Source organism: Phalangium opilio, unplaced genomic scaffold (genome assembly GCF_054372755.1).
Source record: "Phalangium opilio isolate 3A_F unplaced genomic scaffold, DU_Popi_V2 ptg000360l_1, whole genome shotgun sequence".
NCBI classification, from domain to species: Eukaryota; Metazoa; Arthropoda; class Arachnida; order Opiliones; family Phalangiidae; genus Phalangium; species Phalangium opilio.
In genome coordinates, this window is record NW_028324230.1 from 3,290,430 (window position 1) to 3,304,399 (window position 13,970).

Sequence of the window (13,970 nt, forward strand, 5' to 3'; positions counted from 1 at the left end):
GCGTCAAGCGCAGTCAGTACTTGGAAACTCTGCGTGACGTTGGCTTTTTTACTTTTATTTCCTCTTTTAAATTCCACCAGATATGAAAAAAGCAAACATATCTTCTTTTTGTTATTGTTTTATAAAGATGAAGGTTAATTAAATTCAAATTATTAAATAGCACTCTCGGCAACGGCCATATCACGCTGAAAACACCGGTTCACGTCCGATCACCGAAGTTAAAAGCGTCGAGCGCAGTCAGTTCTTGGGAGGGAGACCACTTAGGAACACTGCGAGCCGTTGGCTTTTTCACTTTTTTTCCTCTTTTAAATTCCAATAGATATGAAAAAAGCAAACATATTTTCTTTTTGTTATTGTTTTAAAAAGATGAAGGTTAATTTGTCTCACTTAATTTAAATTCGAATTATTAACTAGCACTCTCGGCTACGGCCATATCACGCTGAAAACACCGGTTCTCGTCCGATCACCGAAGTTAAGCAGCGTCGAACGCAGTCAGTACTTGGAAACTCTGCGTGCCGTTGGCTTTTTCACTTTTGTTTCCTCTTTTAAATTCCACCAGATATGAAAAAAGCAAACATATCTTCTTTTTTTATTGTTTTATAAAGATGAAGGTTAATTAAATTCAAATTATTAAATAGCACTCTCGGCAACGGCCATATAGAGCTGAAAACACCGGTTCACGTCCGATCACCGAAGTTAAGCAGCGTCGAGCGCAGTCAGTACTTGGAAACTCTGCGTGCCGTTGGCTTTTTCACTTTTATTTCCTCTTTTAAATTCCACCAGATATGAAAAAAGCAAACTTATTTTCTTTTTGTTATTGTTTTAAAAAGATGAAGATTAATTTGTCTCACTTAATTTAAATTCGAATTATTATCTAGCACTCTCGGCAACGGCCATATCACGCTGAAAACACCGGTTCTCGTCCGATCACCGAATATAAGCAGCGTCAAGCGCAGTCAGTACTTGGAAACTCTGCGTGCCGTTGGCTTTTTCACTTTTATTTCCTCTTTTAAATTCCACCAGATATGAAAAAAGCAAACATATCTTCTTTTTTATATTGTTTTGTAAAGATGAAAGTTAATTAAATTCAAATTATTAAATAGCACTCTCGGCAAAGGCCATATCACGCTGAATACACCGGTTCTCGTCCGATCACCGAAGTTAAGCAGCGTCGAGCGCAGTTAGTACATGGGAGGGAGACCACTTAGGAACACTTCGTGCCGTTGGCTTTTTCACTTTTTTCCTCTTTTAAATTCCAATAGATATGAAAAAAGCAAACTTATTTTCTTTTTGTTATTGTTTTAAAAAGATGAAGGTTAATTTGTCTCACTTAATTTAAATTCGAATTATTAACTAGCACTCTCAGCAACGGCCATATCACGCTGAAAACACCGGTTCTAGTCCTATCACCGAAGTTAAGCACCGTCGAGCGCAGTCAGTACTTGGGAGGGAGACCACTTAGGAACACTGCGTGCCGTTGGTTTTTTCACTTTTTTTTCCTCTTTTAAATTCCAATAGATATGAAAAAAGCAAACTTATTTTCTATTTGTTATTGTTTTAAAAAGATGAAGGTTAATTTGTCTCACTTAATTTAAATTCGAATTATTATCTAGCACTCTCGGCAACGGCCATATCACGCTGAAAACACCGGTTCTCGTCCGATCACCGAAGTTAAGCAGCGTCGAGCGCAGTCAGTACTTGGAAACTCTGCGTGCCGTTGGCTTTTTCACTTTTATTTCCTCTTTTAAATTCCACCAGATATGAAAAAAGCAAACATATCTTCTTTTTGCTATTGTTTTATAAAGATGAAGGTTAATTAAATTCAAATTATTAAATAGCACTCTCGGCAACGGCCATATCACGCTGAAAACACCGGTTCACGTCCGATCACCGAAGTTAAGCAGCGTCAAGCGCAGTCAGTTCTTGGGAGGGAGACCACTTAGGAACACTGCGTGCCGTTGGCTTTTTCACTTTTTTTTCCTCTTTTAAATTCCAATAGATATGAAAAAAGCAAACATATTTTCTTTTTGTTATTGTTTTAAAAAGATGAAGGTTAATTTGTCTCACTTAATTTAAATTCGAATTATTAACTAGCACTCTCGGCTACGGCCATATCACGCTGAAAACACCGGTTCTCGTCCGATCACCGAAGTTAAGCAGCGTCGAACGCAGTCAGCACTTGGAAACTCTGCGTGCTGTTGGTTTTTTCATTTTTGTTTCCTATTTTAAATTCCACCAGATATGAAAAAAGCAAACATATCTTCTTTTTGTTATTGTTTTATAAAGATGAAGGTTAATTAAATTCAAATTATTAAATAGCACTCTCGGCAACGGCCATATCACGCTGAAAACACCGGTTCACGTCCGATCACCGAAGTTAAGCAGCGTCGAGCGCAGTCAGTTCTTGGGAGGGAGACCACTTAGGAACACTGCGTGACGTTGGCTTTTTCACTTTTTTTCCTCTTTTAAATTCCAATAGATATGAAAAAAGCAAACATATTTTCTTTTTGTTATTGTTTTAAAAAGATGAAGGTTAATTTGTCTCACTTAATTTAAATTCGAATTATTAACTAGCACTCTCGGCTACGGCCATATCACGCTGAAAACACCGGTTCTCGTCCGATCACCGAAGTTAAGCAGCGTCGAGCGCAGTCAGTACTTGGAAACTCTGCGTGCCGTTGGCTTTTTCAGTTTTATTTCCTCTTTTAAATTCCACCAGATATGAAAAAAGCAAACTTATTTTCTTTTTGTTATTGTTTTAAAAAGATGAAGATTAATTTGTCTCACTTAATATAAATTCGAATTATTATCTAGCACTCTCGGCAACGGCCATATCACGCTGAAAACACCGGTTCTCGTCCGTTCACCGAATATAAGCAGCGTCAAGCGCAGTCAGTACTTGGAAACTCTGCGTGACGTTGGCTTTTTTACTTTTATTTCCTCTTTTAAATTCCACCAGATATGAAAAAAGCAAACATATCTTCTTTTTGTTATTGTTTTATAAAGATGAAGGTTAATTAAATTCAAATTATTAAATAGCACTCTCGGCAACGGCCATATCACGCTGAAAACACCGGTTCACGTCCGATCACCGAAGTTAAGCAGCGTCGAGCGCAGTCAGTTCTTGGGAGGGAGACCACTTAGGAACACTGCGAGCCGTTGGCTTTTTCACTTTTTTCCTCTTTTAAATTCCAATAGATATGAAAAAAGCAAACATATTTTCTTTTTGTTATTGTTTTAAAAAGATGAAGGTTAATTTGTCTCACTTAATTTAAATTCGAATTATTAACTAGCACTCTCGGCTACGGCCATATCACGCTGAAAACACCGGTTCTCGTCCGATCACCGAAGTTAAGCAGCGTCGAACGCAGTCAGTACTTGGAAACTCTGCGTGCTGTTGGCTTTTTCACTTTTGTTTCCTCTTTTAAATTCCACCAGATATGAAAAAAGCAAACATATCTTCTTTTTTTATTGTTTTATAAAGATGAAGGTTAATTAAATTCAAATTATTAAATAGCACTCTCGGCAACGGCCATATAGAGCTGAAAACACCGGTTCACGTCCGATCACCGAAGTTAAGCAGCGTCGAGCGCAGTCAGTACTTGGAAACTCTGCGTGCCGTTGGCTTTTTCACTTTTATTTCCTCTTTTAAATTCCACCAGATATGAAAAAAGCAAACTTATTTTCTTTTTGTTATTGTTTTAAAAAGATGAAGATTAATTTGTCTCACTTAATTTAAATTCGAATTATTATCTAGCACTCTCGGCAACGGCCATATCACGCTGAAAACACCGGTTCTCGTCCGATCACCGAATATAAGCAGCGTCAAGCGCAGTCAGTACTTGGAAACTCTGCGTGCCGTTGGCTTTTTCACTTTTATTTCCTCTTTTAAATTCCACCAGATATGAAAAAAGCAAACATATCTTCTTTTTTATATTGTTTTGTAAAGATGAAAGTTAATTAAATTCAAATTATTAAATAGCACTCTCGGCAAAGGCCATATCACGCTGAATACACCGGTTCTCGTCCGATCACCGAAGTTAAGCAGCGTCGAGCGCAGTTAGTACATGGGAGGGAGACCACTTAGGAACACTGCGTGCCGTTGGCTTTTTCACTTTTTTCCTCTTTTAAATTCCAATAGATATGAAAAAAGCAAACTTATTTTCTTTTTGTTATTGTTTTAAAAAGATGAAGGTTAATTTGTCTCACTTAATTTAAATTCGAATTATTAACTAGCACTCTCAGCAACGGCCATATCACGCTGAAAACACCGGTTCTAGTCCTATCACCGAAGTTAAGCACCGTCGAGCGCAGTCAGTACTTGGGAGGGAGACCACTTAGGAACACTGCGTGCCGTTGGTTTTTTCACTTTTTTTTCCTCTTTTAAATTCCAATAGATATGAAAAAAGCAAACTTATTTTCTATTTGTTATTGTTTTAAAAAGATGAAGGTTAATTTGTCTCACTTAATTTAAATTCGAATTATTATCTAGCACTCTCGGCAACGGCCATATCACGCTGAAAACACCGGTTCTCGTCCGATCACCGAAGTTAAGCAGCGTCGAGCGCAGTCAGTACTTGGAAACTCTGCGTGCCGTTGGCTTTTTCACTTTTATTTCCTCTTTTAAATTCCACCAGATATGAAAAAAGCAAACATATCTTCTTTTTGTTATTGTTTTATAAAGATGAAGGTTAATTAAATTCAAATTATTAAATAGCACTCTCGGCAACGGCCATATCACGCTGAAAACACCGGTTCACGTCCGATCACCGAAGTTAAGCAGCGTCAAGCGCAGTCAGTTCTTGGGAGGGAGACCACTTAGGAACACTGCGTGCCGTTGGCTTTTTCACTTTTTTTTCCTCTTTTAAATTCCAATAGATATGAAAAAAGCAAACATATTTTCTTTTTGTTATTGTTTTAAAAAGATGAAGGTTAATTTGTCTCACTTAATTTAAATTCGAATTATTAACTAGCACTCTCGGCTACGGCCATATCACGCTGAAAACACCGGTTCTCGTCCGATCACCGAAGTTAAGCAGCGTCGAACGCAGTCAGCACTTGGAAACTCTGCGTGCTGTTGGTTTTTTCATTTTTGTTTCCTATTTTAAATTCCACCAGATATGAAAAAAGCAAACATATCTTCTTTTTGTTATTGTTTTATAAAGATGAAGGTTAATTAAATTCAAATTATTAAATAGCACTCTCGGCAACGGCCATATCACGCTGAAAACACCGGTTCACGTCCGATCACCGAAGTTAAGCAGCGTCGAGCGCAGTCAGTTCTTGGGAGGGAGACCACTTAGGAACACTGCGTGACGTTGGCTTTTTCACTTTTTTTCCTCTTTTAAATTCCAATAGATATGAAAAAAGCAAACATATTTTCTTTTTGTTATTGTTTTAAAAAGATGAAGGTTAATTTGTCTCACTTAATTTAAATTCGAATTATTAACTAGCACTCTCGGCTACGGCCATATCACGCTGAAAACACCGGTTCTCGTCCGATCACCGAAGTTAAGCAGCGTCGAGCGCAGTCAGTACTTGGAAACTCTGCGTGCCGTTGGCTTTTTCAGTTTTATTTCCTCTTTTAAATTCCACCAGATATGAAAAAAGCAAACTTATTTTCTTTTTGTTATTGTTTTAAAAAGATGAAGATTAATTTGTCTCACTTAATATAAATTCGAATTATTATCTAGCACTCTCGGCAACGGCCATATCACGCTGAAAACACCGGTTCTCGTCCGTTCACCGAATATAAGCAGCGTCAAGCGCAGTCAGTACTTGGAAACTCTGCGTGACGTTGGCTTTTTTACTTTTATTTCCTCTTTTAAATTCCACCAGATATGAAAAAAGCAAACATATCTTCTTTTTGTTATTGTTTTATAAAGATGAAGGTTAATTAAATTCAAATTATTAAATAGCACTCTCGGCAACGGCCATATCACGCTGAAAACACCGGTTCACGTCCGATCACCGAAGTTAAGCAGCGTCGAGCGCAGTCAGTTCTTGGGAGGGAGACCACTTAGGAACACTGCGAGCCGTTGGCTTTTTCACTTTTTTCCTCTTTTAAATTCCAATAGATATGAAAAAAGCAAACATATTTTCTTTTTGTTATTGTTTTAAAAAGATGAAGGTTAATTTGTCTCACTTAATTTAAATTCGAATTATTAACTAGCACTCTCGGCTACGGCCATATCTCGCTGAAAACACCGGTTCTCGTCCGATCACCGAAGTTAAGCAGCGTCGAGCGCAGTCAGTACTTGGAAACTTTGCGTGCCGTTGGCTTTTTCAGTTTTATTTCCTCTTTTAAATTCCACCAGATATGAAAAAAGCAAACATATTTTCTTTTTGTTATTGTTTTAAAAAGATGAAGGTTAATTTGTCTCACTTAATTTAAATTCGAATTATTAACTAGCACTCTCGGCTACGGCCATATCACGCTGAAAACACCGGTTCTCGTCCGATCACCGAAGTTAAGCAGCGTCGAGCGCAGTCAGTACTTGGAAACTCTGCGTGCCGTTGGCTTTTTCAGTTTTATTTCCTCTTTTAAATTCCACCAGATATGAAAAAAGCAAACTTATTTTCTTTTTGTTATTGTTTTAAAAAGATGAAGATTAATTTGTCTCACTTAATTTAAATTCGAATTATTATCTAGCACTCTCGGCAACGGCCATATCACGCTGAAAACACCGGTTCTCGTCCGATCACCGAATATAAGCAGCGTCAAGCGCAGTCAGTACTTGGAAACTCTGCGTGCCGTTGGCTTTTTTACTTTTATTTCCTCTTTTAAATTCCACCAGATATGAAAAAAGCAAACATATCTTCTTTTTGTTATTGTTTTATAAAGATGAAGGTTAATTAAATTCAAATTTTTAAATAGCACTCTCGGCAACGGCCATATCACGCTGAAAACACCGGTTCACGTCCGATCACCGAAGTTAAGCAGCGTCGAGCGCAGTCAGTTCTTGGGAGGGAGACCACTTAGGAACACTGCGTGCCGTTGGCTTTTTCACTTTTTTTCCTCTTTTAAATTCCAATAGATATGAAATAAGCAAACATATTTTCTTTTTGTTATTGTTTTAAAAAGATGAAGGTTAATTTGTCTCACTTAATTTAAATTCGAATTATTAACTAGCACTCTCGGCTACGGCCATATCACGCTGAAAACACCGGTTCTCGTCCGATCACCGAAGTTAAGCAGCGTCGAGCGCAGTCAGTACTTGGAAACTCTGCGTGCCGTTGGCTTTTTCAGTTTTATTTCCTCTTTTAAATTCCACCAGATATGAAAAAAGCAAACATATTTTCTTTTTGTTATTGTTTTAAAAAGATGAAGGTTAATTTGTCTCACTTAATTTAAATTCGAATTATTAACTAGCACTCTCGGCTACGGCCATATCACGCTGAAAACACCGGTTCTCGTCCGATCACCGAAGTTAAGCAGCGTCGAGCGCAGTCAGTACTTGGAAACTCTGCGTGCCGTTGGCTTTTTCAGTTTTATTTCCTCTTTTAAATTCCACCAGATATGAAAAAAGCAAACTTATTTTCTTTTTGTTATTGTTTTAAAAAGATGAAGATTAATTTGTCTCACTTAATTTAAATTCGAATTATTATCTAGCACTCTCGGCAACGGCCATATCACGCTGAAAACACCGGTTCTCGTCCGATCACCGAATATAAGCAGCGTCAAGCGCAGTCAGTACTTGGAAACTCTGCGTGCCGTTGGCTTTTTCACTTTTATTTCCTCTTTTAAATTCCACCAGATATGAAAAAAGCAAACATATCTTCTTTTTTATATTGTTTTGTAAAGATGAAAGTTAATTAAATTCAAATTATTAAATAGCACTCTCGGCAAAGGCCATATCACGCTGAATACACCGGTTCTCGTCCGATCACCGAAGTTAAGCAGCGTCGAGCGCAGTTAGTACATGGGAGGGAGACCACTTAGGAACACTGCGTGCCGTTGGCTTTTTCACTTTTTTCCTCTTTTCAATTCCAATAGATATGAAAAAAGCAAACTTATTTTCTTTTTGTTATTGTTTTAAAAAGATGAAGGTTAATTTGTCTCACTTAATTTAAATTCGAATTATTAACTAGCACGCTCAGCAACGGCCATATCACGCTGAAAACACCGGTTCTAGTCCTATCACCGAAGTTAAGCACCGTCGAGCGCAGTCAGTACTTGGGAGGGAGACCACTTAGGAACACTGCGTGCCGTTGGTTTTTTCACTTTTTTTTCCTCTTTTAAATTCCAATAGATATGAAAAAAGCAAACTTATTTTCTATTTGTTATTGTTTTAAAAAGATGAAGGTTAATTTGTCTCACTTAATTTAAATTCGAATTATTATCTAGCACTCTCGGCAACGGCCATATCACGCTGAAAACACCGGTTCTCGTCCGATCACCGAAGTTAAGCAGCGTCGAGCGCAGACAGTACTTGGAAACTCTGCGTGCCGTTGGCTTTTTCACTTTTATTTCCTCTTTTAAATTCCACCAGATATGAAAAAAGCAAACATATCTTCTTTTTGTTATTGTTTTATAAAGATGAAGGTTAATTAAATTCAAATTATTAAATAGCACTCTCGGCAACGGCCATATCACGCTGAAAACACCGGTTCACGTCCGATCACCGAAGTTAAGCAGCGTCAAGCGCAGTCAGTTCTTGGGAGGGAGACCACTTAGGAACACTGCGTGCCGTTGGCTTTTTCACTTTTTTTTCCTCTTTTAAATTCCAATAGATATGAAAAAAGCAAACATATTTTCTTTTTGTTATTGTTTTAAAAAGATGAAGGTTAATTTGTCTCACTTAATTTAAATTCGAATTATTAACTAGCACTCTCGGCTACGGCCATATCACGCTGAAAACACCGGTTCTCGTCCGATCACCGAAGTTAAGCAGCGTCGAACGCAGTCAGCACTTGGAAACTCTGCGTGCTGTTGGTTTTTTCATTTTTGTTTCCTATTTTAAATTCCACCAGATATGAAAAAAGCAAACATATCTTCTTTTTGTTATTGTTTTATAAAGATGAAGGTTAATTAAATTCAAATTATTAAATAGCACTCTCGGCAACGGCCATATCACGCTGAAAACACCGGTTCACGTCCGATCACCGAAGTTAAGCAGCGTCGAGCGCAGTCAGTTCTTGGGAGGGAGACCACTTAGGAACACTGCGTGACGTTGGCTTTTTCACTTTTTTTCCTCTTTTAAATTCCAATAGATATGAAAAAAGCAAACATATTTTCTTTTTGTTATTGTTTTAAAAAGATGAAGGTTAATTTGTCTCACTTAATTTAAATTCGAATTATTAACTAGCACTCTCGGCTACGGCCATATCACGCTGAAAACACCGGTTCTCGTCCGATCACCGAAGTTAAGCAGCGTCGAGCGCAGTCAGTACTTGGAAACTCTGCGTGCCGTTGGCTTTTTCAGTTTTATTTCCTCTTTTAAATTCCACCAGATATGAAAAAAGCAAACTTATTTTCTTTTTGTTATTGTTTTAAAAAGATGAAGATTAATTTGTCTCACTTAATATAAATTCGAATTATTATCTAGCACTCTCGGCAACGGCCATATCACGCTGAAAACACCGGTTCTCGTCCGTTCACCGAATATAAGCAGCGTCAAGCGCAGTCAGTACTTGGAAACTCTGCGTGACGTTGGCTTTTTTACTTTTATTTCCTCTTTTAAATTCCACCAGATATGAAAAAAGCAAACATATCTTCTTTTTGTTATTGTTTTATAAAGATGAAGGTTAATTAAATTCAAATTATTAAATAGCACTCTCGGCAACGGCCATATCACGCTGAAAACACCGGTTCACGTCCGATCACCGAAGTTAAGCAGCGTCGAGCGCAGTCAGTTCTTGGGAGGGAGACCACTTAGGAACACTGCGAGCCGTTGGCTTTTTCACTTTTTTCCTCTTTTAAATTCCAATAGATATGAAAAAAGCAAACATATTTTCTTTTTGTTATTGTTTTAAAAAGATGAAGGTTAATTTGTCTCACTTAATTTAAATTCGAATTATTAACTAGCACTCTCGGCTACGGCCATATCACGCTGAAAACACCGGTTCTCGTCCGATCACCGAAGTTAAGCAGCGTCGAACGCAGTCAGTACTTGGAAACTCTGCGTGCCGTTGGCTTTTTCACTTTTGTTTCCTCTTTTAAATTCCACCAGATATGAAAAAAGCAAACATATCTTCTTTTTTTATTGTTTTATAAAGATGAAGGTTAATTAAATTCAAATTATTAAATAGCACTCTCGGCAACGGCCATATAGAGCTGAAAACACCGGTTCACGTCCGATCACCGAAGTTAAGCAGCGTCGAGCGCAGTCAGTACTTGGAAACTCTGCGTGCCGTTGGCTTTTTCACTTTTATTTCCTCTTTTAAATTCCACCAGATATGAAAAAAGCAAACTTATTTTCTTTTTGTTATTGTTTTAAAAAGATGAAGATTAATTTGTCTCACTTAATTTAAATTCGAATTATTATCTAGCACTCTCGGCAACGGCCATATCACGCTGAAAACACCGGTTCTCGTCCGATCACCGAATATAAGCAGCGTCAAGCGCAGTCAGTACTTGGAAACTCTGCGTGCCGTTGGCTTTTTCACTTTTATTTCCTCTTTTAAATTCCACCAGATATGAAAAAAGCAAACATATCTTCTTTTTTATATTGTTTTGTAAAGATGAAAGTTAATTAAATTCAAATTATTAAATAGCACTCTCGGCAACGGCCATATCACGCTGAATACACCGGTTCTCGTCCGATCACCGAAGTTAAGCAGCGTCGAGCGCAGTTAGTACATGGGAGGGAGACCACTTAGGAACACTGCGTGCCGTTGGCTTTTTCACTTTTTTTCCTCTTTTAAATTCCAATAGATATGAAAAAAGCAAACTTATTTTCTTTTTGTTATTGTTTTAAAAAGATGAAGGTTAATTTGTCTCACTTAATTTAAATTCGAATTATTAACTAGCACTCTCAGCAACGGCCATATCACGCTGAAAACACCGGTTCTAGTCCTATCACCGAAGTTAAGCACCGTCGAGCGCAGTCAGTACTTGGGAGGGAGACCACTTAGGAACACTGCGTGCCGTTGGTTTTTTCACTTTTTTTTCCTCTTTTAAATTCCAATAGATATGAAAAAAGCAAACTTATTTTCTATTTGTTATTGTTTTAAAAAGATGAAGGTTAATTTGTCTCACTTAATTTAAATTCGAATTATTATCTAGCACTCTCGGCAACGGCCATATCACGCTGAAAACACCGGTTCTCGTCCGATCACCGAAGTTAAGCAGCGTCGAGCGCAGTCAGTACTTGGAAACTCTGCGTGCCGTTGGCTTTTTCACTTTTATTTCCTCTTTTAAATTCCACCAGATATGAAAAAAGCAAACATATCTTCTTTTTGTTATTGTTTTATAAAGATGAAGGTTAATTAAATTCAAATTATTAAATAGCACTCTCGGCAACGGCCATATCACGCTGAAAACACCGGTTCACGTCCGATCACCGAAGTTAAGCAGCGTCAAGCGCAGTCAGTTCTTGGGAGGGAGACCACTTAGGAACACTGCGTGCCGTTGGCTTTTTCACTTTTTTTCCTCTTTTAAATTCCAATAGATATGAAAAAAGCAAACATATTTTCTTTTTGTTATTGTTTTAAAAAGATGAAGGTTAATTTGTCTCACTTAATTTAAATTCGAATTATTAACTAGCACTCTCGGCTACGGCCATATCACGCTGAAAACACCGGTTCTCGTCCGATCACCGAAGTTAAGCAGCGTCGAACGCAGTCAGTACTTGGAAACTCTGCGTGCTGTTGGCTTTTTCACTTTTGTTTCCTATTTTAAATTCCACCAGATATGAAAAAAGCAAACATATCTTCTTTTTGTTATTGTTTTATAAAGATGAAGGTTAATTAAATTCAAATTATTAAAAAGCACTCTCGGCAACGGCCATATCACGCTGAAAACACCGGTTCACGTCCGATCACCGAAGTTAAGCAGCGTCGAGCGCAGTCAGTTCTTGGGAGGGAGACCACTTAGGAACACTGCGTGACGTTGGCTTTTTCACTTTTTTTCCTCTTTTAAATTCCAATAGATATGAAAAAAGCAAACATATTTTCTTTTTGTTATTGTTTTAAAAAGATGAAGGTTAATTTGTCTCACTTAATTTAAATTCGAATTATTAACTAGCACTCTCGGCTACGGCCATATCACGCTGAAAACACCGGTTCTCGTCCGATCACCGAAGTTAAGCAGCGTCGAGCGCAGTCAGTACTTGGAAACTCTGCGTGCCGTTGGCTTTTTCAGTTTTATTTCCTCTTTTAAATTCCACCAGATATGAAAAAAGCAAACTTATTTTCTTTTTGTTATTGTTTTAAAAAGATGAAGATTAATTTGTCTCACTTAATATAAATTCGAATTATTATCTAGCACTCTCGGCAACGGCCATATCACGCTGAAAACACCGGTTCTCGTCCGATCACCGAATATAAGCAGCGTCAAGCGCAGTCAGTACTTGGAAACTCTGCGTGACGTTGGCTTTTTTACTTTTATTTCCTCTTTTAAATTCCACCAGATATGAAAAAAGCAAACATATCTTCTTTTTGTTATTGTTTTATAAAGATGAAGGTTAATTAAATTCAAATTATTAAATAGCACTCTCGGCAACGGCCATATCACGCTGAAAACACCGGTTCACGTCCTATCACCGAAGTTAAGCAGCGTCGAGCGCAGTCAGTTCTTGGGAGGGAGACCACTTAGGAACACTGCGTGCCGTTGGCTTTTTCACTTTTTTTCCTCTCTTTTAAATTCCAATAGATATGAAAAAAGCAAACATATTTTCTTTTTGTTATTGATTTAAAAAGATGAAGGTTAATTTGTCTCACTTAATTTAAATTCGAATTATTAACTAGCACTCTCGGCTACGGCCATATCACGCTGAAAACACCGGTTCTCGTCCGATTACCGAAGTTAAGCAACGTCGAGCGCAGTCAGTACTTGGAAACTCTGCGTGCCGTTGGCTTTTTCACTTTTATTTCCTCTTTTAAATTCCACCAGATATGAAAAAAGCAAACATATTTTCTTTTTTTATTGTTTTAAAAATATGAAGGTTAATTTGTCTCACTTAATTTAAATTCGAATTATTATCTAGCACTCTCGGCAACGGCCATATCACGCTGAAAACACCGGTTCTCGTCCGATCACCGAAGTTAAGCAGCGTCAAGCGCAGTCAGTACTTGGAAACTCTGCGTGCCGTTGGCTTTTTCACTTTTATTTCCTCTTTTAAATTCAACCAGATATGAAAAAAGCAAACATATCTTCTTTTTTATATTGTTTTATAAAGATGAAAGTTAATTAAATTCAAATTATTAACTAGCACTTTCGGCAACGGCCATATCACGCTGAATACACCGGTTCTCGTCCGATCACCGAAGTTAAGCAGCGTCGAGCGCAGTCAGTACTTGGGAGGGAGACCACTTAGGAACACAGCGTGCCGTTGGCTTTTTCACTTTTTTTTCCTCTTTTAAATTCCAATAGATATGAAAAAAGCAAACTTATTTTCTTTTTGTTATTGTTTTAAAAAGATGAAGGTTAATTTGTCTCACTTAATTTAAATTCGAATTATTATCTAGCACTCTCGGCAACGGCCATATCACGCTGAAAACACCGGTTCTCGTCCGATCACCGAAGTTAAGCAGCGTCGAGCGCAGTCAGTACTTGGAAACACTGCGTGCCGTTGGCTTTTTCACTTTTGTTTCCTCTTTTAAATTCCACCAGATATGAAAAAAGCAAACATATCTTCTTTTTGTTATTGTTTTATAAAGATGAAGGTTAATTAAATTCAAATTATTAAATAGCACTCTCGGCAACGGCCTTATCACGCTGAAAACACCGGTTCACGTCCGATCACCGAAGTTAAGCAGCGTCGAGCGAAGTCAGTACTTGGAAACTCTGCGTGCCGTTGGCTTTTTCA

General features: G+C 37.8%; 2 non-coding genes and 40 pseudogenes across 2 annotated transcripts; all 42 read left to right on the forward strand.

Annotated features, from left to right (window-relative positions):
- Positions 1-167: 167 nt before the first annotated feature.
- On the forward strand, positions 168-285 carry LOC149600922 (5S ribosomal RNA; annotated as a pseudogene).
- A 136-nt stretch (positions 286-421) lies between these two features.
- LOC149600923 (5S ribosomal RNA) lies at positions 422-524 on the forward strand (annotated as a pseudogene).
- A 586-nt stretch (positions 525-1,110) lies between these two features.
- Positions 1,111-1,229, forward strand: LOC149600924 (5S ribosomal RNA; annotated as a pseudogene).
- A 135-nt stretch (positions 1,230-1,364) lies between these two features.
- On the forward strand, positions 1,365-1,483 carry LOC149600925 (5S ribosomal RNA; annotated as a pseudogene).
- Positions 1,484-1,620: 137 nt separating this feature from the next.
- Positions 1,621-1,723, forward strand: LOC149600926 (5S ribosomal RNA; annotated as a pseudogene).
- Positions 1,724-1,845: 122 nt separating this feature from the next.
- On the forward strand, positions 1,846-1,964 carry LOC149600927 (5S ribosomal RNA; annotated as a pseudogene).
- Positions 1,965-2,326: 362 nt separating this feature from the next.
- Positions 2,327-2,445, forward strand: LOC149600928 (5S ribosomal RNA; annotated as a pseudogene).
- A 136-nt stretch (positions 2,446-2,581) lies between these two features.
- On the forward strand, positions 2,582-2,684 carry LOC149600929 (5S ribosomal RNA; annotated as a pseudogene).
- Positions 2,685-3,046: 362 nt separating this feature from the next.
- LOC149600930 (5S ribosomal RNA) lies at positions 3,047-3,165 on the forward strand (annotated as a pseudogene).
- Positions 3,166-3,300: 135 nt separating this feature from the next.
- LOC149600931 (5S ribosomal RNA) lies at positions 3,301-3,403 on the forward strand (annotated as a pseudogene).
- Positions 3,404-3,989: 586 nt separating this feature from the next.
- Positions 3,990-4,108, forward strand: LOC149600932 (5S ribosomal RNA; annotated as a pseudogene).
- A 135-nt stretch (positions 4,109-4,243) lies between these two features.
- LOC149600933 (5S ribosomal RNA) lies at positions 4,244-4,362 on the forward strand (annotated as a pseudogene).
- A 137-nt stretch (positions 4,363-4,499) lies between these two features.
- On the forward strand, positions 4,500-4,602 carry LOC149600934 (5S ribosomal RNA; annotated as a pseudogene).
- A 122-nt stretch (positions 4,603-4,724) lies between these two features.
- Positions 4,725-4,843, forward strand: LOC149600935 (5S ribosomal RNA; annotated as a pseudogene).
- Positions 4,844-5,205: 362 nt separating this feature from the next.
- LOC149600936 (5S ribosomal RNA) lies at positions 5,206-5,324 on the forward strand (annotated as a pseudogene).
- A 136-nt stretch (positions 5,325-5,460) lies between these two features.
- On the forward strand, positions 5,461-5,563 carry LOC149600937 (5S ribosomal RNA; annotated as a pseudogene).
- A 362-nt stretch (positions 5,564-5,925) lies between these two features.
- On the forward strand, positions 5,926-6,044 carry LOC149600938 (5S ribosomal RNA; annotated as a pseudogene).
- Positions 6,045-6,179: 135 nt separating this feature from the next.
- On the forward strand, positions 6,180-6,282 carry LOC149600939 (5S ribosomal RNA; annotated as a pseudogene).
- A 137-nt stretch (positions 6,283-6,419) lies between these two features.
- On the forward strand, positions 6,420-6,522 carry LOC149600940 (5S ribosomal RNA; annotated as a pseudogene).
- Positions 6,523-6,884: 362 nt separating this feature from the next.
- Positions 6,885-7,003, forward strand: LOC149600941 (5S ribosomal RNA). The gene has a single exon (XR_016378773.1). It is a non-coding gene; the product is annotated as a 5S ribosomal RNA (ribosomal RNA).
- Positions 7,004-7,139: 136 nt separating this feature from the next.
- Positions 7,140-7,242, forward strand: LOC149600942 (5S ribosomal RNA; annotated as a pseudogene).
- A 137-nt stretch (positions 7,243-7,379) lies between these two features.
- Positions 7,380-7,482, forward strand: LOC149600943 (5S ribosomal RNA; annotated as a pseudogene).
- A 362-nt stretch (positions 7,483-7,844) lies between these two features.
- On the forward strand, positions 7,845-7,963 carry LOC149600944 (5S ribosomal RNA; annotated as a pseudogene).
- Positions 7,964-8,098: 135 nt separating this feature from the next.
- Positions 8,099-8,217, forward strand: LOC149600945 (5S ribosomal RNA; annotated as a pseudogene).
- A 137-nt stretch (positions 8,218-8,354) lies between these two features.
- On the forward strand, positions 8,355-8,457 carry LOC149600946 (5S ribosomal RNA; annotated as a pseudogene).
- A 122-nt stretch (positions 8,458-8,579) lies between these two features.
- On the forward strand, positions 8,580-8,698 carry LOC149600947 (5S ribosomal RNA; annotated as a pseudogene).
- Positions 8,699-9,060: 362 nt separating this feature from the next.
- On the forward strand, positions 9,061-9,179 carry LOC149600948 (5S ribosomal RNA; annotated as a pseudogene).
- Positions 9,180-9,315: 136 nt separating this feature from the next.
- LOC149600949 (5S ribosomal RNA) lies at positions 9,316-9,418 on the forward strand (annotated as a pseudogene).
- Positions 9,419-9,780: 362 nt separating this feature from the next.
- Positions 9,781-9,899, forward strand: LOC149600950 (5S ribosomal RNA; annotated as a pseudogene).
- Positions 9,900-10,034: 135 nt separating this feature from the next.
- LOC149600951 (5S ribosomal RNA) lies at positions 10,035-10,137 on the forward strand (annotated as a pseudogene).
- A 586-nt stretch (positions 10,138-10,723) lies between these two features.
- LOC149600952 (5S ribosomal RNA) lies at positions 10,724-10,842 on the forward strand. Its single transcript, XR_016377934.1, has one exon. It is a non-coding gene; the product is annotated as a 5S ribosomal RNA (ribosomal RNA).
- Positions 10,843-10,978: 136 nt separating this feature from the next.
- On the forward strand, positions 10,979-11,097 carry LOC149600953 (5S ribosomal RNA; annotated as a pseudogene).
- A 137-nt stretch (positions 11,098-11,234) lies between these two features.
- Positions 11,235-11,337, forward strand: LOC149600954 (5S ribosomal RNA; annotated as a pseudogene).
- Positions 11,338-11,459: 122 nt separating this feature from the next.
- Positions 11,460-11,578, forward strand: LOC149600955 (5S ribosomal RNA; annotated as a pseudogene).
- Positions 11,579-11,714: 136 nt separating this feature from the next.
- LOC149600956 (5S ribosomal RNA) lies at positions 11,715-11,817 on the forward strand (annotated as a pseudogene).
- A 122-nt stretch (positions 11,818-11,939) lies between these two features.
- Positions 11,940-12,058, forward strand: LOC149600957 (5S ribosomal RNA; annotated as a pseudogene).
- A 136-nt stretch (positions 12,059-12,194) lies between these two features.
- Positions 12,195-12,297, forward strand: LOC149600958 (5S ribosomal RNA; annotated as a pseudogene).
- A 362-nt stretch (positions 12,298-12,659) lies between these two features.
- On the forward strand, positions 12,660-12,778 carry LOC149600959 (5S ribosomal RNA; annotated as a pseudogene).
- A 377-nt stretch (positions 12,779-13,155) lies between these two features.
- On the forward strand, positions 13,156-13,258 carry LOC149600960 (5S ribosomal RNA; annotated as a pseudogene).
- A 122-nt stretch (positions 13,259-13,380) lies between these two features.
- On the forward strand, positions 13,381-13,499 carry LOC149600961 (5S ribosomal RNA; annotated as a pseudogene).
- A 137-nt stretch (positions 13,500-13,636) lies between these two features.
- LOC149600962 (5S ribosomal RNA) lies at positions 13,637-13,739 on the forward strand (annotated as a pseudogene).
- Positions 13,740-13,861: 122 nt separating this feature from the next.
- On the forward strand, positions 13,862-13,964 carry LOC149600963 (5S ribosomal RNA; annotated as a pseudogene).
- Positions 13,965-13,970: the final 6 nt, after the last annotated feature.